This window comes from Colius striatus, chromosome 16, assembly GCF_028858725.1.
Source record: "Colius striatus isolate bColStr4 chromosome 16, bColStr4.1.hap1, whole genome shotgun sequence".
NCBI lineage: Eukaryota > Metazoa > Chordata > Aves > Coliiformes > Coliidae > Colius > Colius striatus.
The window spans coordinates 6,992,599-7,018,767 of record NC_084774.1 but is presented as its reverse complement, the minus strand read 5'-3'; the positions used below and the strand labels follow the sequence as shown (position 1 = coordinate 7,018,767).

The window sequence follows — 26,169 nt, the reverse complement described above, 5'->3', positions numbered from 1 at the left end:
GAGCCCCACGGGTGAGCCCCACGGGCGTGCAGGCGGCAGGGGAGCCCGCTGCGCAGCCCAGCCAGGCTCTGTCGAGCCGGTTCAGCTCCCCAAGCCCGGCAGGAGCTTCGGGCGAGACACGGGGTAGAGGCGCCGGTAACCCACAGCCGCACACCCGTGGGCGCCCGGTGCCCCCGCGCGCGCCGCCCGCCACAGCCTCGCGCACGCGCGCGCGCGCGCCGCCCGGCCCGGCTCCGGTGACGTCACCACCTCCTCCACCACCAGCCACCCCCCCCCCGCGCCGCCCGGCGATGGAGCCTGGCTAATGCCGGTGTGTGTCGCGCCCGCCCGCCCCGCGCTCCCCCCGCCGATGCCTGGGCTCGGCGGCGCCCGCCCGGCCGCCCCGTTGCGCCGCCCGCCCCGCCCGCCCCGCGCTCGCCGCCGGGGCCGGGGCCTCCGCCGGACCGCGCCGAGCCGCGCCGCGCCGCGCCGTCACGGCGGCCCGGGGACCCGTCGCGGGTGAGTGCCGAGCGCCCGGCGCCGCGGGGAGGGTCCCGCACCCCTCGCGCGGTCCCTCCCGCCCCCGCTTCATCCCTCCCTTCCTCCCCCTCGCCACGTCCCGCAGACCCTTGGCAGGTGCGGGAGAGCGGGCGGGTGCGGCCGGGCCCGGGACGAAGCGCTCCCACGGCCCCGTCCCCGCGCCAGGCACCCACCCGAGGGTCCGGACACGCGTGTGTCCCGCTCCCCGCCGCCCCGGTCCGCCCAGCCGTGCCGCGGAGCGCGGAGCCGGTGGCTGCGCTGCCCGGTGCTGCGATCGGATCGCCAGCAAGTCACCAAATAAATGCAATTAAACATCTGGTGGCCGGCACGGCCGCCGCGGGAGCTCTGCGGGAGCGCCTGGCTGCGTGGGGCCGACCCAGACCCGTTGCCTCTCCCGCGGGGCGGTTTGTTTGGTTTTGTTCTTTAGTCTGGATCTTTAGAGGAAGAAAAGTGCTCCTTTCCAGCCCTCGCTGACAGCGTGCTCTGGGTCTGAGGGATGACTGACCCCCCTCCTGTCACAGTTAAGGGTTAGGGAGGCTGGGCACGAGTGGGTGTTTTCTGCGGCTCCCGCTGTTGCAGCGATGCTGGGTTTGACATCTGTCCCAGGGACAAATCAGAGTGCGAGCAGATGGCATCTCCTTCTTCATGCAGGTAGGAAAACTGAGCTGCTGCTAAGTGCCCAAGGCTGTGTAGGAAATGTGGCAAAGCTGGGGCTGAATCCCAGCTCGCTCTGTTCAGTGCTTTCCTTGCCTGGCTGGGGACAGGTGGTTTAACCTCACATCCTCAGGCTGCTGGGGTAAAGTCCTGCTTGGGCTATGCCAGCTCATGATCAGGGCTCCCGCGGTGGCAGCCGGGCATGTGGCTGCATGCCAGCAAGCCGTGGCCTCTCAGCTCCAGGCCGCAGATTTGGGGAGCAGAGATCTTTTGGTAAGGAGTATGTGGGTCCAAGGCACAGAGTGGGCATATGTCCCTCAGTCATTGTGTTTGCTTTGTTGGCTGATGTGTTTTGAGAAGTGACTCTACAGCTCATGCTTGGGGCTTTAAACTCTATCCAGGGCATACTTAGTCTGTGTCCTCAAAACTCAAGCAATAAGGTTGTTTTTTCTCTTCCATTCCACTTATGAGATGAGAAACTTTTGGGGCAGAGTTACATGATGAGGAGAGGCAGGTGATGCATCCTGTTCGGCTGACCGATGTGCATGGGGAAAAAACCCTGTATACAAGCTGTTCAGGAGCTCTGTCTTCCCCTTTCTGCTCCCCAGAGGGAGTGGGCTCTGCCTGGCCATGGGCTTTCCCAATGCACAAGGGTGGCTCAGGCAAGGCCAAGGGGGGTTTCACTGCTCTTTTCCCTGACCACCTCCTCCAGCTGCAGTCTCCAGCCGAGGATCACAGGGTCCAGAGGAGCGATTCTATATGGATAGGAAGGCAGAAGTTTACTTCATTATCTGGAACAGCTTATTCTAAACTAATTTCTCATCAAGAGATGAGGAGGAGGAAAAGAAAAACCCCAAATCTAGAAGATCAGAAGCATTTTATTTATGTAGAAGAAAACAGCAATTTAATGATAACTTCTATTAAGTAGATGGGGTCCATGACCTTGATGTATTTTACAACTCGGGATGCACAACTGAGAAGAGGGAGCAGACTGTCGCAGTCTGTTTATTGTTTCCTCTGAGTTCATCCCAGTAACTCGCAGCACACGGATGCCCACACAGTTTTGAAGTCCTGACCCACCTTTGGGGGTGGGAAAGAGGAGGCTGTTGGATTACATTTTGCTTTAGATACAACCTAGTCTGTAGCTTGTGTTAATTATATTCTAAATGGGTTGTGGTTCAGCTTAGATTTTTCTGACAGGGCTCAGCTTCTGCAACTCTTGCTACTGTAAGAAAGCTGTAGTAACTTGGAGCTCTGAAGTCACTCACAGGAGCACATCACTATCAATAAGATCCTTGTTGCAAAGCCAAGCAAAACCAGCCCCGTTGGGGCTGCTGTCTCTGGCTGGGGAGAGGCAAGGGCTGCTGCAGGCAGTGCTGGCAGCCCAGACTGGGGGAGCCTGGGGCAGGTGGGCCAGGCTGGTGGCAGGAGCCATTGGGGTTCTCAGTGACGGGAGACGTGAACAGCAGCGTGACTCTGGTTCTGCTTTATACAAACATGTCCCCTCGCTTCCATTTAGATGTTCTCTTCTTCCCCTCCAAAAAAATGTGGTGCCCTGTGTAAGTGCTATCCTCTGCTTCGGTTACTATGGTGTTACTATGTAAAAGCCGCTTGTCTTGTAGTGCCTGGAATTATCTACAACTTGGGTTTACCCGGGGCCGTGGGTCCCTCCTTTGCCAAGCCTTCCTCTGTTGCTGCAGTGGGACAGGCCCAAAGGCAGCATTACATGCAGGGCAGTGCCATGGCTCAGCCTCCCGGGAGCTTCCTCTGAGTTCCTGGGGCAGGAGGAGCTCTTTTCTCCAGGCCAGGCTGTCACAGAGGTGCTTTGGTTGTGTCCTGGGCAGCGATGAGCCCTGGAAGACCCGCTTGTGTTTGCCTCTTCCAGGGTCCTGGCTGCCTGCTGAACACAGACCAGGCATTAACTCCCAGAAGAAACTGTTGAGAGTCTGTGGAAATCTGCAGACAAGAAGCAGAAGATGGGAGCGGATCTCTCTCCCCCACACCACTGTCCTGCTCAGCCCTCTCAGCTTGTGTAAGCAAACCCATGGGGGCTGGCTTGTTGCTGCTGCTTTGCCTCAGTGGGTCCTTTGCTTCCCATCTTCTGATTTTTTTTTTGTCCCTTTTATATCTTTTCCCACCTGGTTTGTGTCTAAAAAAATATCAGTCCCATAGAGAAGTCCTTGGTTTGCTGATGGTTTAACGTGCGTTGTTGTCTAGCCTCATTCTTGCAGGGAGCTGGCATGGCCCCAGAATCGAGGAGTTTGCTGGGGAGAGCAGGAACCCAGAGTCAGGTCCAGGCTTCCCCCACCTTGTTTCGCCCTGTGCAGACTCTGAGGTCCCTCTGTCTTTGCAGGAACTAAATAGGAGCCCAGGATGATTATGTTTGTAACTGTGGCACCTGTTCCAGGTGGAATGTTTCTAGTCCTGCTACGGAGGCTTATTTGGAGAAGATGGGCTACTCTTTGTGGTGAAAATCTGCAGCACCTCTCCCTCTTGCAGCTGTGATGGCTTTTCTGTTTTTTTGAGTAGAAAAGGGCTGATGTTTCTAATTAAAAGGGAAAAAAAAAAGTACTTCTCCCCTGCTTTGTTTTGTTTGCTTTTTCTCCCTTTTTTCTGGACAAATGTTCTAAAGAACAGTGCTCAAAATGCAAATGGAGAGAGTTTGCATGAAGTCACTTGAGAAGCTCTGGTAGGATGAAGGTTGCAGTGGAGTTAGAGGAGCTGCTGATGGCACCTGGCACAATAGCCAAGGCACTTGGGTTGGCAGCAGATGCAGTCACAGCTATTGCAGCCATAGCTCATCTCTGCATGGGGGATATTCTCATGCATTTCAAAGACTTTGTGATTTCTCTTTCCTCTCTCCTTTTGGAGGGACACTGTGATAGTACCTTCTACTTTTTCTACATGGATGATAAAATGATGTTTAGCTGATCTCCCTGTTTATCTACACGCACTTCAGTCCTTGTTCCTACTTTACTTTTAATTTTAGTACTAGAAAAATTGGAGCATGAGCCTTCAATTGCAGTGATGGCTTTTGTAACGTTCCTCCTACCGAAGGCGAGCACTGCTGTTGCTGCTTTAGCCCAGGTCCCTGGAGTGTTTTAGCACTTATTTGGGGAAAAGAAAATGAAATAAAATTGCATGGGGTTAAGGTTGCAAAAGTTTCCATTATAACTCCACCCAATGCCCCTGCCCAGTAATGCTCAGAAAATTCAGTGTAGATGAATGATGGGGCTTCCCTGCCTGCTGTGCTGCAAGGAACACAGCTTTTTGGGGTTTTTTTCCTTTGAATATAGCAATGCTTGAGATGGTCACGTTAGGAACAAGGTAGGGAATAAGCCTTGGAATTTGGTTAGCAAAGTGTCCTTAATAAAGAGCCTAGGTGGGACAGGTTTAAATAACGAGCTCTTAAAAATTCAGAGGTAAAAGGCAGATGACTCAGTTGAGAGGGTCTTCTAGGGAGGTGAGGCAGCTCTCTATTTGTGTTGGTGTCTTTCAGTTCTTCTTCTCCTGGCTAGTCATTTTCAGACTGATTTTTAAAATTTTCTACAGGTACTAGGGGGGTTAGCCTGCTCCAGTGAGGATAACAAGGGAGATAGTTGCTCCTTGGCACGCGGGATGCTCGTGCATGTTCTGCTCCCATGCTTTGGTAGATAAAAGACATTTTAATGAAACTTATAAAAACTTCTCTTTTGGAAATAGGTCAAACCAATATTTATTTCTCTAAGGTGTCATGCCAATATTGCACAAATGGTTGAATGGGGAGTCATTTTCTTTTTCCCTGGTAATTTTCTTTCTCCCTGCTTTGTTTCACTGTTTTTCAAAAGCGTATTCAGGGCTTTATCCAGTGGCCTAGAGATGCATGTGAATAATTGTATATAATCACTCCTATCCATGTCTCTCTCTCTGTGGAAGTCTGTACCTCTGCTATGGACTTGTGCTCAACAATTGCAGTGCTGTAAATCAGAAGCTGTGCCACTTTTTTTCTGTCTATCCAGGTGCCTCTCCAAAAGCTGAGGGTATTTTTTGTTGTCCAAAAACAACAGCAATTCAGCAGTAGAGTTAACTGCCTAAATCAACTTAAAACCAAAACTCCTAGAATACAGCAAATCTTAACAAACTGGTCGTACTGGTGATTTGCTGTCCTGTCCTGTAGCCCCAGCCATGGTACTGCTGGTGTTGCTCTGGAAAGTAAGTCCAATGGTTGTGTTGTCCCACAGATTGGGACAATCAGAGTGTAGTCACTGCTGAAAGCTTGTGCTCTGCTGTCTGATAGAGCTCATTCTTTTGTCTTTGCCAAATAATCAGGAATCAGTTCGCATCTGTGTGTCTATAAAGAAGGACTGAAAGTTCTTGTCTACTCTTAAAATAGTAAGAATGAGGAGTTTCATTTAAGAGGACAAATAATAGGTTTTTGAGGTCTTGAATACTTAGTCCTGTATCTTCATCTCCCTGGCATTGGACTAATAAAGGTCTTTGCTTTAGCACAGCAGAGTACTTGGGAGTATACTTTGTGTAAGAAGGTACTTGAGATGAGTTTGTCTTGGATGGGTTATTTTGATGTGCAGCATATTTAATGAACAGAGGTCTTGATTCTCTGCATTCAGGATCCAACCATATCACTGCCTCCTTCTGCTTATGCTCAGGGCAGGCACCAATGGCTGGAGTCCTTCGTCTTTGCTTCAGGTCCTGCCTTGGGGCACTGGTAACACAAGCACCATTTCATCTTTCAATACTGGCTGCTGTGCCAGGCTTTCTCTTGCAGCCTGCACCATGCCTTTTGGCTCTGGTCAACCTTGTAGAGGTGGTGACCTCTAAACCTGTACTTTGAGTGTGGTGCTCGGTGGCTTTGGAGACCTTGATGGGTTGGATGTGGCACCAACAAGGGCTTCTTGACACGTGTTGGGGTTTTTTCGCAGCCCTGGCAAGACAGGTGTGTTTACTCTTTGCATTAGGATTAATTGGCTCTTGCCTGCATTCCTAGTTGTAAAGTGGTCATTAGAAGCCATCCTGAAACGTGTGCAGGAGGTTGCATGAGCCTGTTGTGTTGTGCTTTGTTTTGCTGAGCAGGATGTAAATGTAGATTCCTCTTCTGAAATGCATCCTGCTCGCTGTTTCTTTCCTAGGAATCATTTCCATGTTGGAAAATATTTAAGGCAAGGGGAGTGTCTCTTTTATAGAGACAGAACTAATTTAAAACAAAAAATCCAGTCAAGCCCTCCCCAGCTGTGGCAGCAGAGGGGAAGCAGACTTGTGGTCTGGACTCAGAGCAAGCAGATGAACATGAATATTTATTCCATTAGGGCCAGAATCCACCTGTTAGGCCCTGCTCTCTGGTGGGCTGTGTGCAGGGGAGTGGAGCAGATGTTTTAAACAGCAGACCTGTGCTCCCTGCTCCAGTGTCTGGCATTTTCATGTTGCTTTACAGGCAGGAAAGACAGAAACTGAGGGTGAAGTAGCAACCACTGCAGGTTTTTCAGGTCCTTTGCTTTTGGGTGTTTTCCCTCTGCAGCTGATGTCTGTCTCAGTGGCATGGTGTTGTCCTGGACATCTGGGTTGGTGATGCTGAGCTGTGTTTGCTCTGCCAGCACCATTTCTGGAGGTTGGAGGTTTGGCCCTGGCAATCACAGCAGTGCTTATAAAAGCACTAGAAATGAAGGTGCTTTGGAGGTGGCATGTTTGGAGCCAGTGTGCCGGGGCGTTAATTGGGCACCAGTTTGTGCTGCTGCTTCGTTAGACCTGTTCTTTAGATGTGATTGGGTTTTTTTCAATCTTATTTTTTGCTCTGTGGAAACATGCATGTTTTCTGGGATGGTGTTGGTTCCCTTCAGCTTTGCAGGACATTTGCTTTTCTTGTCACCTTTTGGGGAGGCCTCTGCAGTTTGTGGGTACCTAGCAGCGGGTGGGGGGAGTATGACACTGGGGTGGTTTAAAGGAACTTTAAAGCTTTTATGCTTCTACTTTGTTGTTCTCTGGCACCTAAGATGGTGTTGTGTTTTGGTTTTTTATTGATTTTTATTGAATTGTAGTTTTCAGCAAGACTATTGGAGCTGAGAGGGTGGAGTGAGAAGGAGCCCTTGCTTTCAGTGGTGGCCCCTCCCTAATAAACAGCTCTGCAAGGCGAACACAAAGCCCCCTTCTGTGCTTGAAGTCCTGCTGTTGTCTGTACTGGCATATGTGCTTGCCCTGATGAAATGTGGTGGTAAATAGTTTTTGAGATTCATGTAGAAAAATCCAGGATCTCTCTGCTGGGTCTCCATCAGGACCCACACTTAGCTGGTGGACTTGATAGCTGGAGAAAGCAGTCCTTGCTGTTGAGTGTTGTGAACTGGTGGCGTGCTGTCCCTCTCTTGGAGTAAGGACAAAGCCACCCAAGTCCATCAGAGCTGCTGATGGGGCAGGGGCCATCATGGGACTGGGCTGCCATCGCCATCTGTGCTCCCTGCTCAGGCAAACCCCAGTATCTACCACAGCCCCGGCATTCCAGCATTGCTAGTATCCTGGGATTGGAAATGGAGGCTTATTAGTGATAGGACAAGGGGTAAGGGCTTCAAACTGAAAGAAGATAGATGCAGATATTAGGAAGCTCTTCCCTGTGAGGATAGTAAGGGACTGGTACAGGTTGCTGAGACAGGTTGTGGGTTCCCATCTTGGAAAGTGTTCAAGGGCCGGTTGGATGGGGCTGGGAGCAACCTGGGCTAGTGGAAGGTGTTCCTGCCCATGGCAGGGGAGTTGTAATGAGATGAGCTTTAAGATCCCTTCCAACCCAAACCATTCTGTGATCATACATGGACAGGTTTTTCCCACACGTGGGGAGATTTTCCTTCTTAATGATAAATGTCAGCCAAGTGGAAAAGGGCACGGCTGGTGTGAGGCAGCAGAGGATGCTGTGAATAAAAAGATACTCATGAGCACAGAAGGCTTGCTTTGCCTTCTGAAAGTGTCAGCTCTGGAGATATCATTGATGTTCTGCCTTTTAATGCTGCCCTGTGCATCTGTTCTCCTGGGGTTGAGTGTGTTGGGTCCTTGTAGGCACGAGACTTGGAAGAAAATGTAAAATACTATTATGTTGAATTTAAAATGTCATTAATTTCTTTATTGTTTTTTTGGTATTTTTCTTCTAATTTAATCAATTCCCTACTCTGCTGTAAATTTCAAATGTGAATGGGAAATAATCCCCCAGTACAATAATTAGCATGTAACCAGCAGATGAAGAAAACCCAAACTGCTGAGCTGATTGGTGAATGCTGACTATTTTCTGAATTAATTTCAATAATCACATCTCCCATTAAAAAGAAAACAGGGTGGGGAGGAAGTCTTAAATTTTCCTCAAGCTAAATGTAGCAAAAAATGCTATGTGTCCATGTGATTATAAAAAAGAGATGAGGGAGGTTCTTGACACTGAATTGCAGATACAAGCAATCGCTAATTTTGCGGTGAGGAAGCTCAATTTCAGTTGCGCTTTTTTTTTCAGAGGGAAATACAAATAATAAATCAAATATCTATCATTTTATGTAGGGATGTGATAGTAAGTAGTGTACTGGAAGAAGATATTCCCTTGCAGGGGTGCTTTACTGTGGGATGCAAAAATAAGTCCACTGAAGGCCATTAATAGTGAAATTTGCTCCATGTTTACCGTGCATCCATCCAGCTCCCACATATTTTGTTGTAGTGCTTTGAAGGGAAGGATGGCAATCAGCATTTGGGAAGGAGTGATTTCAGAGCATCCAGGAGCTGGGCAGCCTCTCACCACAGGGATCTATGGCTGTTTTCTGCCCTTCCTTCCTCCAGTGCTTTTCTGGGACAGTACTGCTCCAAAGATAGTCAGAAGAAATCCTCCCTCTGCTTCGATATCTCCGTGATGTCATGTCCAGACAGCACCAGGAAAGATCACCTTTGCCGAGCTACACCTGGTGTGATTATGCACCTGAATTCACATTCAGTATTAGCAGAGATTATCTCTTAATGATGTTATTCCTCTTCCAGAGCAGCCCTAGTCATCTCCTGGTTGTGGTCTCCTCACCCTCGGGACTTATTTTGCAACAGCAAAGCACAAGTGATGTCACTACCAGGAGCTGAACCAGAGCATGACTTTAGAGATGCTTTTTCATTCCAGTTTAAACTTAATTTTAGCAACATTTGCTAAGCTGTGTGATAGCTCAGTGCTTATAGGCCTAAAAATATTGTATGTAGAAGTACAAGAGATGGTCTGCTGAAGGCCCCACAAGCATTGCATTAAGTGTACCACATGCTTTCTCATGCCAGAAATCACAGTGTGTTTGGTGGAGAAACCTCTTCATTAATGTGTTGGCAGAATTAGGAAGGTTGGAGGTGCCTGTGATGTGAAATGCTTGCTCAGGCATCAAGCCAGTGATGTGCTGTGCCCCCTATTTTTGGTGTGGGGACTGAGAGCTGCCCAGCATCATACTGTGGTGTGATAGCCAGGATGGAGACCAGGCCCCGACCAGCATCCCTGGTGTGGGGCTCTCGAGTCCTTTCCCTCCCAGAGGCTCAGGGTACAGTGACATTGTCAAATGTTGTTTAAAAAAGATAATAATTAAGAAATCAGGCCAGTCCAAGTGCTTTGAAAGTGTATTTATTGTTGTACAGCCGTGAGCCTGGCGCTCTGTGGGAAGGTTTGCAAGCCGAGCCCTACGGTATTTTCTTTGCATATTTTCCTAATGTTAGAGACAGTCTCAAAGAAGTATCACATTGTTTCATTTCCCCTCCATGCTTGGTGTTTTTCTAAAAATAAAAGCTAATGTCAACAATCCTACAATAACGAGTGAGTGAATGTGCACGTCCTGCACCTGATTAGGTTTTTTTTTGGTGAAAAGCAAGATTTAACTGGTAATCACATGATGAGCCAGGGATAAAAAAATTAAACCACCTCACTGATGGCTTTTTCTGTTTGCCTTTTTAAAATGCCATTAATCGAGTTAGAGGCTGAAAACACTCCTGCAAAGCAGAGGCTGAGAAAAGTCACTTGAGGTGAGTAAACAAGTTGGCTTTTTTTTAATATAAAACCCAAAAAAAAGTGGCCCACTGCTGCTGCATGTGTTAAGGGTACCTTAAATACAGAGCCTCCTTCAGTGCTGACAGGCTTCCCAAACACCTTTTGTAATAAACCTCTAATTATAGCTTAGTGACTCCAGAAGTTCTCCAGATCAACTTACGAATATTACACCAAAACCCAGGGAGAATATTTATACTTTTTGTGACTGATGGGCAAACCAGATTCAGAGCTCAACCTAGTGAGCGTGCTTCAATAGTGATGTATTTACAGAGTTGTGCTCGCTGCTGAATTATACAGTTCTGGGGTCAAACTCTCCATTTTGGGAAATACTTCCCAAATGCATGGGTGTGGATTCCCAAATCCAGACCCCAGCTGAGCTGGCTGAAAAGGGCTTTGGCTGGTGGCCAGCTTCTGCAGCCCATCACTCTCTGCTGACATCGGGCACTTGGATTAAAGCCCAGCACTAAGAGCTAGGGACTTCAGTGAAAATCTCAGCTTTTTAAAGAAAGAAGATCTCCAGATCTTTGTGGTTACAGAGAAAAACTGGAAAACAGGAATTGGTGGGCAGAGAGGGGTAGGGAGTTGCCCTCCTCTCACCACTCTGCATGTTCGCCTGTTTATTCCCCTGTACTCCAGACTGGGAGCCAGTGCTGTGGCGTTTGGGACTTGACTTATGGTTTTAGAAGTTGGCGTGGCTGATACTAGCAAGTTGATTCTTTTCCATTTATTTATTTCTTCCCCCTTTCATTTTAATACTGTCTCCTGGGAGATTCCAGCTGAAATCTATTAGTTGCTGAGATGTTTCTTTTCCCTGTGTCATGGATGATGGGCCTGGTTTGGCTGTGGTTTGTTTCTGGCACAGAAAGGAAGAGCAGCAGGACAGAAGAGCTGTGCTTGCTGTTGGGTGTGTGTGCATATGTCCCTGCAAAGATACCCTGTAGGTGTTAGCTGCTTGTGTCATGGGCTCAGCCCTTCTTCCACAGAAACAGTAAAGCTCTCTTCCCATGCCATGGGCATGTGTCCTCCTTCCTTGGGACCTGTGCATCCCCTGGGCTTTGACAGACCTGCCTGCCACACTACCGAGTCTGAGAGGGGTTTTCTGTCTATTTGTGTTTCCCTTGCAAGCTTAAGCTAGAGGTTTGTGAGACAGCTGATCTGATGTGATGGTTAGGGATAACAGCAGATGGCTTTCTGCTGGTGCAGAGGCTCTTGGAGAGGCCTGGCATGTGCTAAGGGATAGGGAGAGACCACAGGATAGGGAGATGGGGGTGTGAGGGAGGGCAGAGCAAGACCTCTGGCTGTTTTTTGTCAGGATTAAGTGGCTAGATCATGGATACCTACCCTGTCTAGGCAAGCAAAACATCCCTGTTCAGCTGAGCTCCAAAGTCCATGCTTCCAGCCATGCAGGACCCCCGTGGCTCTGCTCCCACGTGGGTGGCTGAGCACTGGCTGAAGAGCACAGCTGCTCCCTCCTGCGATTGCAAAGCATTTAATCATAGAATGGTAGGGGTTGGAAGGGACCTTTAGAGATCATCTAGTTCCTTCTGCTCTGGCTTCCAGGGATGAAGTTTACAGCGTGGTTTCCTCACAGAAATATTCAGAAGTCACCAGTGAGACACTGCAAAATCCTGACGCTAGATCAAGACAAGTGATGATCCATCAAAGGTTCCTTCTGTGCTTGGCCATCAGTCCTTGAAAATCTGAGTCACGTTGCTTTGAGAGATTTTCTCCAGAGTTGTGTCTAGACACTTATCTTTTTTCTTTCTTTTTCTCCCTGATGAAATCTGAGGTTCTCATGACCCCAAGAGCTGAAGCTTCTCCTAGCTGAGCATCTTTTCTTTCTCTAAATATTTTGAAGCTTGTGATAAACTTGCAAGGCTTTGACAGTGCCTGTTTGGGTGCTATTTGTGTGCCAAGCCCTACTGAATACGTCTTTTATCGCAGATTTGTAACAGTAGCTGTCGGAGGGGAAGCTTCACAGGAGAAGTGCTTTCAGAAGAATGCTTTTATAAAGGAACACTGTCCTGCAAAAAAAAAAAAACCCAAAGTGCCTTGCAGGGAGAAAAAAAACCCAAGCCAAACATTTTTCTTGTGTTCATGTTGTAAAATTTGCCCATTAATTTGGGTGAGTAAGGTTTTGCTTCCATTTCTAGACAATTTTGTCTTCTTTGTACAGACAAGCACAGTGGTGCTCCAAGCGTTTTTGTGGGGGGAAAGAAGACATTTAGATTCCCACTAAGAAATGCTGAAATCTTAATTTTGTGTAACTCTCCCCAGGCTGAGCCCCAGCCAGGTCCCTGCAGGAGCTGGGATTGAGACCCAGCTGGCAGTTTACTCAGATGGGGCTTGTTCAAAGTGAGGAGAGCAATCCAGGAAGACCAAAAATGGGTATATCCATCTGTTCCACCTCCAGCAGAAGAACAGTTTAGGGAGAAGATGGGACAGGAAGGTTTCTGAGCAGTAAATGTAGTAGTAGGGGAGGCTGGATAGCCCTGGGAAGGACTCCTAAACCTGCTCTGGATCCCACTGACCTTCCCTTTGTGTTCACTGTCGAACTGTTTCTGGTCTCTGCAAGAGATGGGTATTTCTCAATGCCAGAAATGTAAAGCTTGTCCTGCCATGTGTTTTCCCAACAATTAAAACCACTTTTCCTTTTAAAACAGAGATTTTTTTAAACTTGAAAACCTGCTTTGAAATTACACTTTAAAATTACTAAAAGCATTTTGTCTGCTGTGTTACAGGCAACACCTAAGGATACTCTCACTGGGATGGAGGAGTTGGGACATTTTGCTCCACTTTCAGTTTTGGTTTAGATGGTCATACTCTTAAGTAGCCATTTACTCTCTTTCCCATGTCTTTGGCACAGAAGCAAGGGAATAAAACATTAAAAGAGGAATATGATTATAATCCCATAAAAGCTGACAGAGGAATTTGGCAGTGGTTGCAGCCTGTGAATGTGATACATAATATTTAATTCATTTTAAAAAATCATTACATTTCAAGCTGACAGTTTAAATGACAAATCACCTTAAAAATATATTGTGGACAGTGTAAAAACTGTCAGTGTGGTTTTTCTTTGCTAATCATGGAGTTTTCAAGGTCCATGCACTGAAAAAAATAAGATCCTTTGGCTCTAGCCAAGCTGTGTGCAGAGGAGCGAGGAGGTTCCTCCCATTAATAATTTGTATTATCATAGAATCATCACTGCTGACTCCCAGACTTTTTTAGACTCGAGTTAATGGCAGTGCTGCCAGTGCCCCCCCTGCTCAGGGGGCATTCTCAGTCAAAGGGGATTTTTTTTTAGACAAAGCTGATTTTTGCATTTATTGTCCCTTTGCTCCCACAAGCTGTTTGTGAACAGACCAGTAAGTGCAGCTGGAGGAGGATGGAGAAGCGGTCAGAAGAGCTGTTGAGGTGTGTTACTGAATGTTTAGGTATATGGAAAGCAGATCCCAGGGGACTGAGGGAGTTCCCAATCCCAGACTATCCCAGCTCACAGCAGGAGCTGGAGCTAACCATGCAGAACTCTCCAGGCAGTGCAGGAACAGAGCTGCAGCTCTCACATCCTGCAGGATGCTGCAGGCTTGAGATTTTTTGGATGAAAGGAAAGCCAGTGCTCTTCTGTTTCAGCTGAACTGGACAGTCACACATCAGGCCTTGTGTAAAACATGAAACAAAGTGATGATTTTCACTCTCAAGTAACAGATAGCAAGATTTAGATATTTGTTGCCAGTGGTCCTTGGAGCATCCTCGTGGGCAGTGAAATGAAAATGAGTGAGAGTGCTCTGCTGTTTTGTTTTCCTGGAGTGAGAAGCTGATTACTGTTTGCTGAGGTTTAATGCTTGATTCTGTATATATCTCCTTTTTAAAAATCCAAACTGAATAGGATTTAACATTTTAAAAACTCTGCAGGAGGGATTTTTAGTTTAATGAGAATATTCCATAACCTTTGCTATGGAAAAAAAATGACTAAGGCAGATGTGAACTAGCCTGTGTCTCTGCTTGTAAATTCTTTGAAATTGGGCATAAAACTCATGTCTGCTTAGGTGGAAATAAGCACCCTGAAGTAGATAAGTGTGTAGTGCAGAAGGCTGGGGAAGGTGTCCTCTTCTGGTTCTGTCAGAAAAGAAGAGATCAGCTGGAGGAGGCCCAGAGAGTGGTAACGAGATTGACTGGAGGTCTAGAAATCACAAGCCTGAGTTGTTTGGCTCTAGATAAGAGAAGAGTAAGGGAGGAAATGTATCTTCAGGTGCCTGAAGTGGAAGATGGTGTTTGCTTTCCACATTCACAGTGGATGGGTCAAGAGGTCATGGTTCTAAAATTGTAGAGAAAAAAGTTCAGATTAAATATTGGGCAATACTTTCCCTAAAACTAACAACTGGATTGGATGACCTGAAGAGCCTGTGGGGCATCAGTTGTTGGAAGAGGAAAATAGCTTAGAAGTATCTTGCTAATATTTCTTGCTGATCACTCTTGCATCTTGAAGGTGCAGTTTATTCTCCTGCAAGTGGGAGCTGTCTTAATGCTTTCCTGTGCTCTCTTTCTACAGTGCTGGCATGGAGTGGTGAGGCTAAAAAGGGTTGTTTTCACTCTAAAAAACAGTAAGAGATGACAAATTATGTTCTGGGGCTTAAATTTTCAGGCCCTTAAAAAGATGGAAGTGACTAAAGATAATAAAAGCTTGCATGCCTCTATGACAGCAGATGTTGGATAGAAATATTTTATGCTCTTTGATTCTAAAATTGAATGTTATGGATGTTAAATTGCATGGCTTGCCTCTCTTGATGATACAGCCTTTCCAGGACACTGGTTCACTTGAGCTGGAAGAGACAGAGAGGGGATGTGAGCAATGTTGCCTCTAGTATAGCTGTTTCCCTTTAAAGAGATATCACTAAAGACAAGTTCCCAGCTCTGTGTAAATACTGGAGAAATAGAAACAGCCACTTTACAGATCCTGAATGGTAACTTGTCCTTTAATTGTACCTTGGGAATGAGAGCCTTTTTCAAAGGGTGACAGCCTGCAGTGGAGCCTGTGGGCCTGGATGGTCTCTGCTGGGCAGTGGCAGGAGGTCCCACTTGCCTGAGCAGCATTTCCTGCACGCACATCCTTTGTGTGACAGGACCATGTTCTGCAGTGTCCTCTGCATGCTTTTTCCTCCAAGACTCTTAGCAAAGATGCCAATCTGACACCAGCTCCTTTTAGTTCTGTAGAGAACAACTGTTTCCTAGTCAGGAGCAGGGAGCTGCTCTGTGCTATTGATGTATGTCAGGCCAGGTAAGAGAGTTAGTTCTTCTTTGGACACAATTGTGCATTGCTGCATGTCACATTTTTTGTTAGATCTACACAAATCAACTCAGGTCTCAAGGTATAATTGAGTTTTTTTGCTCCTTGCCAGATAGAACATCTATCTTTAATCAACTTCAAGTCCATCTATGGCACTGCTGAATCATAATGGTTGTAAAAGCTCATTGGAGAAAACTGAAAGACTTGTTTTGTTGTGGGTGTTGGGACATGGAGTGGCTCTGTGAGGAAACCTTGCCATGTGCTTGGCTTTTGGGGCAGAAGGTCCCATGGACCAAGGAAGGTCCCGGTGGCCAGCAAAGCAAGGTACTTATCTCTGTCAAAGCTGGGGTCTTGCAAAGTGCCTGCACAGCTCAGCTATTTCGCAGTCCTGGGGACAGCAAGAAAAGGTGAAGCATCCCCGAGAGCATCCCCTTTGGGACTGGTGGACAGGGGAATTGGTTTTGTCATTTTCTGTATGGTTTTGCTCACACTCAGCACAGCCTCCAGCAGGACAGAGCTTTGAGAGCCAGGCCTGGGGCTGCCTCAGCTGCTGTGCCAGTATCAGGTGGAAGCAGGCTCTGTTCTGCAAGGTGGCTTTGTTCTGGGATGACCTTGTTCCTTTCCAGCCCTATCGAAAAAAAACCCCAAAACCAAGAGAGGGCAAAGAGAGAGTTAACAGCCATTAAAAAACCACAACATCTGAGATGAGGCTGCCAGGTGAAAGGAAAACAATAACCCCTGTTCTTGAGACTTTGCAAGGATTTTGACTTTTAGATGCAGAAACCCTTTGTGGATCCCTGTGCGGGGATGCTGCCAGGAGGCTGGTGTTCCTCCCTCTCTTTTCATGAGCCCTCTGTCCCCACTGGTTCAGGCATGACTGTTTTAAACCCTCAGGTGTATGAGGATAACTTATTCTCTGTGTTGAGTCTGATGTTTGGGGAATATATTCTCCATTCTTGAACTGTTTGCAGGTGTTGAGCTGCTTACTCAAGCCTGAGGAAACCCTAAGACTTTGAAAGGCTGGCTGGGAACGATGATGGGTGTCTGTGGCAGACAGTGGAAGTCTCCAAGGCAGAGGGGCCTGAATGTATCACAAATATCAGATACTGAGCTTTTAATATCTGAAAGACATTAGGGAAAAAGGCAAACCTTGGTTGTCCTTGTTGCTGTTAGAGTTCCAGTGATAAGCAGCTGAACTGTTTGTGCGTGCTGCTCGGAGAAAACCCCAGCCCCTGCCCCCTTGCCTCAGCTCTCTCCTGTATTATTTTACTTGAAGCAGCAACTTAAGGCAATTCAAAGTGGAGCTGTGAGGGTAATAGTGGCTCATGGTGCCAAATTTGCAGGGATTTTGCTCCATATTTCAGAACAAGGTTTTGAGAAGCTCAGATTTTTCTCTCCCTCCAGCTATTTAAACCTCTTTTAATTTCAGGAAGCTCAAAGCTCTTCAGGCTGCTGTGGCCAAGGTCACTCTTCTTAATTTAGGTACTCCAAGGATGATAAAATCTTTTTTGTTAAAGTCTTAGGCATATGTTGAATCCCTAAAGGAAAGTGTAAATGATATTAAACCTGACATAGCAGAGAGAGCTCATATAGTCGAGGGAGAGGGGCAGTAGCGTTTATGGAAGGAGGAACGGCAGCTGGTACCACTTTGTTTGGGAGATGGTGGTGTTGTGCAAGTTGTTACAGGACATTTACACAAATTGCTGGAATAAAAACTCACTCCATCAGCAGTCTAATGTTTGTTTCTTATTATATGTTAAACTTTTTCTGGCACAGAGAAGGTTGTCACCTGTTATGTCAAGGTCCCGGCATCCGACACCGAGATCTTTCCAAGTGTGTTGAAACCTGGTTGGTTCAGAATAAGCCTTCCCTTCTTTTTAGGGGAGAGGAAAGAAAAGCAAGGAAAAAGAGAAAAGCTGCAGCATCTAGAAGGCATTTAAAGCATTTTTTTCTTGTTCCCTGAACTGTTGTGATTTGCCACACTTGGGGCTCAGTTTTCCCCCAGTTTTGTGCTTGCTTTGTGTTTTCTGTGAATTAAATTGGGAAAATAACATGCAGCAACCAACACCACGGGCCCAGGGGAGCTTTGTCTGAGTGGCTTTGCAGCAGGAAGCAAGGGGACACCTGAGTGCTTATAAGGCAAAGCCTTTGTATGTCCTTCAACACCCTTCCAATTAATTTTTTTTCTTCTCCTTTTTTTAACCCCTCCTGGGGTTTGGTCTGTGTGGTTACAGCCAGAGCTTCTTGTCTGTAGGTTTGTAGATGGGGTCAGGGAGCACCCTCACAAATTGTAACACATCTGTGCTAGCCATTTGGTTAAATCTCTCCTTGCCACTTCTTTATTTTGATCAAAGAAACTCATTGGTTGTGAGCAAAGGGTATAGACAGCAGGATCCAACCTGTGAAGCAGATCTGCAGGGCTGTGCCAGGGGACTTCAGCCTGAGCACACGCTGTTGGAAGCACAGAGACCCTTGGGATGTGTTGCTGGGGGAGGAGAACCTGTCGCTGGCTGTGCTTCAGCAGGAACAGCACACAAGCCTAAATTTTCCTTTCCTTGGGAATCACAACACAGTTTTCCTAATTTTCATCCTTATTACAAGCCCTGGCTCACCTTTTTCCAGAGTGACTCTGTTTTTCAATATGCTGTTTTCTCCCTCGGTCTGAACTTCATCCCAGAAATCAACTTGGCTGGTTGTCCCTTTAGATGGTTAAGTTTAGAAATTATGAAATACATTGGGCTGGCTCTGCTGCTTCTCTGGGGATGAGGGAACGGGGACTGGACGGCAGCAGAGGAAAATGGAGGGGAGAGAGGCAGCCTGCAGCTACGAGCAAAGCTGCAGGTTATATATAGCCGCAGGCTGCGGCAGTGCTGGTCGGGGTGCTGGGATTGCTTCTCTAAATATGTTCTCAGCCAGTTGAGGTTTCCAGTCCTGTTAATGAACTGGGTCTGGGAGCCAGGGAGCAGTGGCCCTGGTTTCCAGCATGCTGCAGTGGGGAGGTTTTTACATTCACTGGGTTGAGAGCAGTGTGCTTGAGTGCTTAGTGATTAGTCCAGTCAACTTGGTTAACTTCTGATAAATGATGCCTTTGCTAATTGAATGGAGAAGGGGGAAAAATAGCAAAGATGCTTCAGTGAGGATGTACCGTGGGAGCACAGTGGGGTCGATTGCATGAGTTGGGAGACACCTTAAACTCATCAGTGGCTAAGTTTTCAGCCTTTTCTAACCAAGGGTCACCTTCTGCTTCGGAGGTGCAGCAGTAATTTTTGGTGTAACATCTTCTCTTCCAGCACTGAATCCTGGTGCAGCTGAAGCGACTACAGGCACTTTAAAGATGCGCTCGAGCACAGAGGAGGAACTGGAGAAGGACAGGCCAAGGTCGTGGTCCCTCACACAGGTAGGTCACCACTGCCACCCTGGGCTCTGGATGTGATGAGCACTGTGTGCCTTTGTCTCATGTAGCTTTGGCAGAGAGATGTGGACTATAGGATTGTAGTGTAGGCTTCTCCTACAAAGGCTGTTCTGGCCTGAGGGCTGAAGTAAGTGATCATGCGATGGTTTGCTCTGTTAACCTTTGAGCCACGCTGTGCTCTGTAGTCCATACAGATCTTGGGTTATGATCTCAGGCCTCTCTGAGAAGTGGGCAATTTATTTTTTGCTTTTGAATGTCATGCCCTGGACAGGGCAGAGTTCAGATGTCCTATGCACTTGTACTCCTGGCTGGTGCTCCTCTCTGTCTTTGTGCTAGACTGCTGATTTATTTTCTTGCCCACCCCAAAGAATCCATACAACTAAATAAGCGTTCATCTGTCCTGTCTTGAGTGAGGGGTCAGGAGAGCCATGTGTTTTCCCCTGGCTTCTGTGGATGGAAGACATGTGCTTGGAAGGAACACGGGGTTTCCATTACACCATTCCAGATTTTTGAAGAAAATGAGTCTCATACTAGAGCAAAGCCCTTTTATTTGAAGCTCTAAGCTTCATTTCTTACAAGAAAAAGCCTTAAGCCTTAGTGAGTAGATTGGCAGGGATTCATTCACCCAATTCATGACTGTGTGATAAATGACAATGTCCCCATGGAAATGGGGTTTTCAAACCCGAGAGTGATTTTTACTCAGTTTATGCCACGCCTGGAAACGGCTGGTTTCTAGACTTTATTAAATCAGTGCTGGAAGTACAACTGGACTGATGCTGTTTGCTGTAGCTTTCCCCACACGCTTCCAGTTCTGCAGGCTAAATCCAGTCTGTTAAACTGGTAGGGATAAACAGACCCTGCTGTAACATGTGATGTGCTGGAATCTATGGGCACCTTCAGCCTCCTGAGGACTGTCCTCCTTGAAGCTGCCTCAATTAACTGCATGCTAGGTGGACCCTCAAACATCTTATGGCAGTAAAATTGCAAACACAGAGAGTGTTGTTGCTCTCTGGGTTGTCTTATCATTATAGAGGGAAAATTCAGCAGGAGGAAGAGGGGTAAAGCTTTTGTAGCTTCACTCTGACTTGGTAAAAGGAGTCAGAACCTCTCTGGAAGGAGAGTAGGGAGAAGGGAATTCAATGTTATATCCCTTGGTATTTGCCACTGAAAGACAGTAATGTATTTGGATTCTTGGTGTGGAAGGTCACTGGGTAAGTGGGAAGGATTCCTTTGTGTTACGTTTGCAGAAAGTAATGTCGTTTATTACTCAAGGACTTGCACCCAGAGACAGATCGTGACATTGCAGGAACATGTGTCATCCTCTCTGCAAGCTCACTGTCCATCACTGGCACATGGAGGCTCTCTAATATCTTCTCAGGGAGCTTTAAGAACCATGCAGGATCTCTGCTTTAGGACGTGGCTCCTTTCTCTCATCTCCTCCTTTGCCTCTGCCTTCCTCTGATGTCTCTCCCTCCCAATTCATTTGTTTTTAAAGCGATTGTGCTATTGTGTGCATCAGTATGCACTTAGCCTGTCTTGTTTTTCTCTTGGACTGAAAGTGCAAAGCAAATCTGTTTATGGTTTTGGTGAGCTAATTCTTCCCCACCCTAGATTTTTAAATAGACTCTTTCTTTACCAAGCTTGCAGAGCTTGCAGGATGTATTGAAGTAATGGCAAAAATATGTTGTGTGTTAACCTTCCTTTTCTGTAAAACTGTGTTTACGACACCCTATTCCTAGCAGTGCATTTGGGAAGTGCATTTTGGATGCTGAAGCAAGTGGAAGACTTTGAAATAGGAAAATGGGAATTTAATGCATTCAGGGAGGAAATGTTTTAAGTTTTCAGCTTTCAGCACTTGGATTGTGGAGCAAAATCTTGTGAGCTGTGCTTAGTTGTCTCAGTTATTTAACTTCTGCAAATCCCAGTTCTTAGGCTCGGCTGTTCCCAGGGCTGCCTGTTGCCTTCAGACAGGCTTCTTCAAAGCAGTCACTGACTGGGACCTTAGAGATGAAGGTAAGAGCTGTGAAGAATGCTCTTGGCTTGTAAATAGTCCGTTGGATTATGGGCTTGGTATGTAAATGATGTGTTGGAAATGTTATTTCTGTGGGGTGGGAACTCGGCATGGAGGTGGTCATTACATGTGCAAATGCACTTCTCCAGCACAAGCTTTGTAGGGCAGATGTTGGCTTGGCTGAGGCCTCTGGGTGCTCCTGTAACCTAAATAAGGAGGAGTAGGATTTCAAAGCAAGCAAATCTTTGACCTAGTTGATGTCATGCCTCTTCAGCCCTCTGTTTGACACATCCATCTGGAGACCCACAGCTGCTAGTTTGGTCTTGTTACTAATAACCTTCCTGGAGGTGGTTCCACTGAGCTGGTTCTTTCTGAGGGGTTCATCCTGGTCGGATGATGTGCTTGTACTGAAGACAGGGGTGAAAGCATATGGTGCTCTCACAAAACTGGGTGCTTGCATGGCATCTCTTGTCCCTGCCATACCATGGAGTGTGCTCCTCACTGGAGTGACAGCAGGGTCTTCTGGTGAGCAGCCTTAAAGCTAAACAGTCTGGGGCAGGGTTTTTGTGCTCATACGGCTATCATTCAATGGAACAGCTGCCTCTGCTCTGCCAGTCAAAGCGAGATGAAGAAAAGATATGTTTAGTTTTCCCACTCTGAGAAAGAAATTTTTCCTGAGAGCAAACATTCATCTGAAAATCTGCAGCAGAGCATGAAGTAAAGAATTCCCCCCTTGAAGGCTTTGCATAAAAAGAATTGTCCATTATCCCTTTAATTGGGTAGTGCTTGGAGTTTTTTTTCCTGTAGCAGAGCCTTAGTGGAGGCAAAGTTCTATTTTTTTCTTTTTCTTCTCTCTTTCTATTGAGCCAACAGAGTTTGTTGCTCCCAAGGAAGGTGGTAGTTGGAGGTCAGCCCTTAGCCCTCAGTAATGCCCACTGTTGCCCAGGCAGGCTGCAGTAGCCCTGAATGTGGAGCTGTGATGCTCATCTGGCATCTGACCATGGTGCTCTACCTCTGTTTTCATACTACACAGTCAATATGTAACTAAAGTTTTACCAGCTTGCAGCTCAGATACTGTTTTCCTGGTGCCTTTGCATCCTTTTCACTCATCCCTCCCTTCCTACTGTTACTGACTTATCTGCTCAGAACATATATACAGTACCAAACTGACAAAGTAGATTGCTTGTACCCTGAAAGATGAAGCCACTGGATGCCTAAACACTGTATGAACTTCTTGGCTAGACCTTCACAAACTGTTTCTACTCCCCTCTGTGCAGCCTGCATTGTATTGAGTGAAAGGCGAATTCCAGCCTTCAAATTCCAGCCTTGGTAGCTCTTTCCAAACCTATTGCCCAACACTTTCACTATTTGTCATCAACTGAGAATTTTCTGAGTGCTGTAGATATCCATGGACATGGTTTGATTGCCTGTTGTGTTAAAAATTGCATCTGTTTAATGGAAGGGTTTGGGATCTGCTGTTCCTGTTTGCATGTGGTTGAGCTCTCCCTGGGCAGCAGTGATGCTGCAGCCCTGGGTTGCTGTTTGTGGAGCTCTGAGGGAGGTGAACTGTCCCCCAGGAAGGCATTGGGGTTCGTGGGGAGGTGGCACTGTGAGGACTCAGACAGTGGCCATCCCCACCCTGCAGACTTGCAGGAGCCACAGAGATGCCTTCAGCCAGCGCTGCTTGCCAAGGGTACCCTGAATGTACGGAAGGCAAAGGCTGTTTCTAGTTTCTCTGAAGGGATTGGGGTCTGTTGAGAGATGCTGTAGGCAGTTTTTCTTTAAGAAGGCAAAGAACTGTGCCTGTGGCCCATGAAAGCATGGGTAAAGTGCATTCAGTTGTTTTTGTAGCAACAGAAACTGCTGGCACACCAGGTTCAAGGAGAGACCTCGTCCAAAGGGAAAGGCTTTTTAATGTTTGGCTCAGTGCTAAGGCTGCAATGTTCTGTTTCATCCAGAGGTATTTGTGGATGAAGATGTAAATCCAAGGTGAAACTCAGGAACCAGTAAGCTCTTACTCACTGGAGACCACCCTTCAAAACAAAGTGAAAGAAGGAAAAAGCCCTCCTTATCTGCCAGCTCGATCTGGAGCCTTCCATGCGCTTTGGGGTTCAGCTGCTTGTGGTGCTGGGGAGTTGCCTGTTCCAGCACACCTAACATGCTGCAAGTTTTATTGTATTTTATTTCCAAAACAACCCTTTGAGTGTGTTGGGCTGTAAGGGAAACTCATAATAATTCTCTGTGCCAATGTAGTTCAGCATAATCTCTTGGCAGTGCTTTTGTATGCAAATTGGGAGGGTTTCTGACTAAAGGTGACCCACTAAAAGGCTGATCTCTGATAACTAACAAGACTGGGGACTCACAAGTCCTGGGTTCAATTACTTGCTTTGCTATAGGCTTCCTGTGACCTTGTACAAGTTATTTAACATTGTTCTGTGCCTCATTTCCCTTTCTGTAACACACTGGTGACAGTGTTTCCCTTCCAGCCAGGAGCTGTGGGGAAGAGACCTGTCCCCTTTTCCATAGCTAATGTGTAAGCATCTGGATGGAGTAGCGTGACCATCTCATGGGCCTTTCTTCTGTTCTCTTGGGGAAAACAGAATGGGATGATCCAATTAAATGATTTTCTAGGTGCCCAGAGCTCTTGCTCTGTGAGGTGCTGGGGTTCCCTGCATAACCACAGACATGCAGTAGCAGGGTGGTTGCTCCTTCAGCTGGGAAGCCTTCCTTTGCATTGCTTCAAGTTCTTCCTTTAGTTTTAAATGGACGGCCAGTTCAGGTAGAGCAGGTTTCTGGTGCTCCTTTGGCTTTGTTGTGAAGTTTTCCTGTAACATACTTTGCTGTGTTTACTCCTGTGCTGCCTTTCTGCTTTAAACCTGGGTGGATGCTAGGGAAAGGTGATGGCTTTGTGATCAGAGATGCTGGCACGTGGCACTGCTCCTCATGGCAGCATGCAGATGGACCTCAGGCAGATGGTTTAATCTCTCCCCACTTTGGCTTCCTCATTTTTGGTGGTGGGTAACAGTGCTGACCATCCCTTTCACCACTTTCTAAATATCAAGAAGGGCTTTCAGTATCCCTGAAACATGCTACAACCTCTTGGTTAGAAAGGCAGACAACCAGGGGGGCAGGGGGCTTACTGGCTCTCACATTGTGCCATGAAGACCCTGTGCCATTCTCGTGGGATAAGCCCATGGGAAGCCTCCACAGAAGTTCCCATCTCCAACTGCTGCATTTCAGGAGTGATGCTGAACCTCCTTCATCCTGATGGCATACAGCCCCTCTTCCCCCTACTAGAGCCTGATGGCCCAGGGGTGGATCTGGGAGAGCTGCTCACCTGAGATTCCCTCCTCATATCAGCGACTGAGTTCCAGCCGTTGTGGGACGCTCTGGTTGAGTAGATGGAAATGAGCCTCTTTGAGAAGTGGCACAAAATCAGGCCTTGTGGTATTTGTGGGTGGGTAAAAATGCTCCTGGGGAATATCTGACTCTCCAGAAATAATGAAAATACAGATATCTGTATTTCCCTCTGGGTTCAATGGCTTGTGCAGGCTGTTGAGAAGCACACCAATGCAACTTAGTAGCACAGCATAAACTGGGTCCAGCTCTTTCATCTTTGGTGTCAATATCTGTCATATGAAGTTTTTATAACCTGTGCCAGAAGCAGTTGGGAAAATCCATCCCTTTTGAACAGAAGCTTTGCTTTCATCCTCCATTCTACCCTTCCCCAAAACCAAAACCCCATGCCCTTTCCTCTTCAAAGTATCTTGAGTTATTTAATGGTGTGCCAGGTGGGATGCTGCGAGGCTGGGCAGCTGGCAGTGCTTGCTGTCCAGGGCAGGATAACGGGTTGGGGCTGTGTATAGAACAGGGGGTTGTAAACCTCAGACTTCAGGTAGGTCTGCCAGCTATTCCCTTAGACTCTGCCTGTAGCTGAGAACCCTCCCACAGTAAAACTGGGTCGTGAACAACAGGTCTGACACTGGTAAAAGGGAAGAAATCAAAGTGTCAATATAGAAGATGTGATATCTTCAGGCACTTATTCTGTCTAACCTTCTAATGTAATCATTCAAGCCATATTGTGTATTGGGGAGGGTGAACTCCAGACTGATGTGTGTGTATGGAAGACCACACAGATGTGTGACTTCTGAGAGCCTTCAGAGTTGTCTCTTGGAGGATCCTGACAGGAGATGCTCTGGGGAGAGGCTCAGCAAGCATTCTTTGAGGAGAATCTAAACTGCCATGGAAATAACTGCTGGCAGAGGAAGGGAGGAATGAGGAGAAGATGCCAGGCAACCAGGAGGAGGCTAGCTGCAATTTCCTAACATAGATGATCCCTGGTGAACAATTTCAGAACACCTGAATGCTCTGGGAGACAGCAAGTGTTGTGCTGTTCTTTGTAACCTGAATATCCTCTTTCAAGCAAGGCTTGGCTGTGGGGAGCTGCAGGCTCATGGGACGTGGCCCAAGATGGCAACTTGTGTAACCTAAAAGGTAGGGGTATCTGCTTTGCCAGCAGCTTTTCACCACTCACCAGCACTTGCCAGGTGGTGATGAGACTTGTGCCTGATTATAGAAGGGAGGAGAAGGTGAAGGGTACAGATGAGAGCAGCTATCCCTGAATTTTAGGTGCTTCCCCTAGCAACTGTGGAGCCCTCTGCATTGGAAAGCAAATGGTCTAGAAGAATCTCAGGAGTGGTGATATAGCTCTGCAGTGTTTTGGGCTGTGCTGCAAACCACTTTCCCAGCTGTTGCTAAAAGGTGGATCTAGTTTTACAGCATTAATCCAGGGGGAATTCATTTAATGAACCTTCTCTGCTGCTCTGCCTGATCCAGGCCACTGGGATAAGCAGCTTGACGCAAGGATCTGTGTGAGTGATCTTAAGAGCTTTACCCTTGCAGGGTTTCACTGCAAAGCTACCTTGTCTGCTTCCAACCCGACTGGGGATGAGTCCTGCAGGCTGTGAACATTTCTTCCCCTTGCTCTTCTGACATTGCAGACATCTACTCGCATAATCTTTTGCCAGCAGGTGATTATGTGTGTGTAGGGAGGGAGTTCCTGCTGTCCTGAGCTTCATCCAGCATGACACACTGTCATTTTGGTGCAGTATCAAGATGCTTCCAAGTTTGTTCTCTCCCAGCCCCAGGAATAAAGCAGGTGCCTGGAGAACCACATTTTGCTAATGTGACTACGATCTGGACAGTTGCCCTAGAAATGAAAGGCTGCATCATGCCATGACCAAGCCCCTGAGCCAGCTGGTCATCCCCATTCC

General features: G+C 47.2%; 1 protein-coding gene across 3 annotated transcripts in view; it reads left to right on the top strand.

Moving 5' to 3' along the window:
• Positions 1-423: 423 nt before the first annotated feature.
• ZHX3 (zinc fingers and homeoboxes 3) overlaps positions 424-26,169 on the top strand; it is a 48,603-nt gene continuing 22,857 nt past the window's right edge. The window contains exons 1-3 of one of the 3 annotated variants that reach the window (XM_062009079.1): positions 429-498; positions 3,059-3,205; positions 18,764-18,870. The gene's annotated coding sequence lies outside the window, so the exon portion shown is untranslated. Of the gene's footprint in view, positions 499-3,058; positions 3,206-18,763; positions 18,871-20,841; positions 20,899-26,169 lie in introns of those variants that run through there. The other 2 variants (XM_062009078.1, XM_062009080.1) reach the window with 2 other exon arrangements.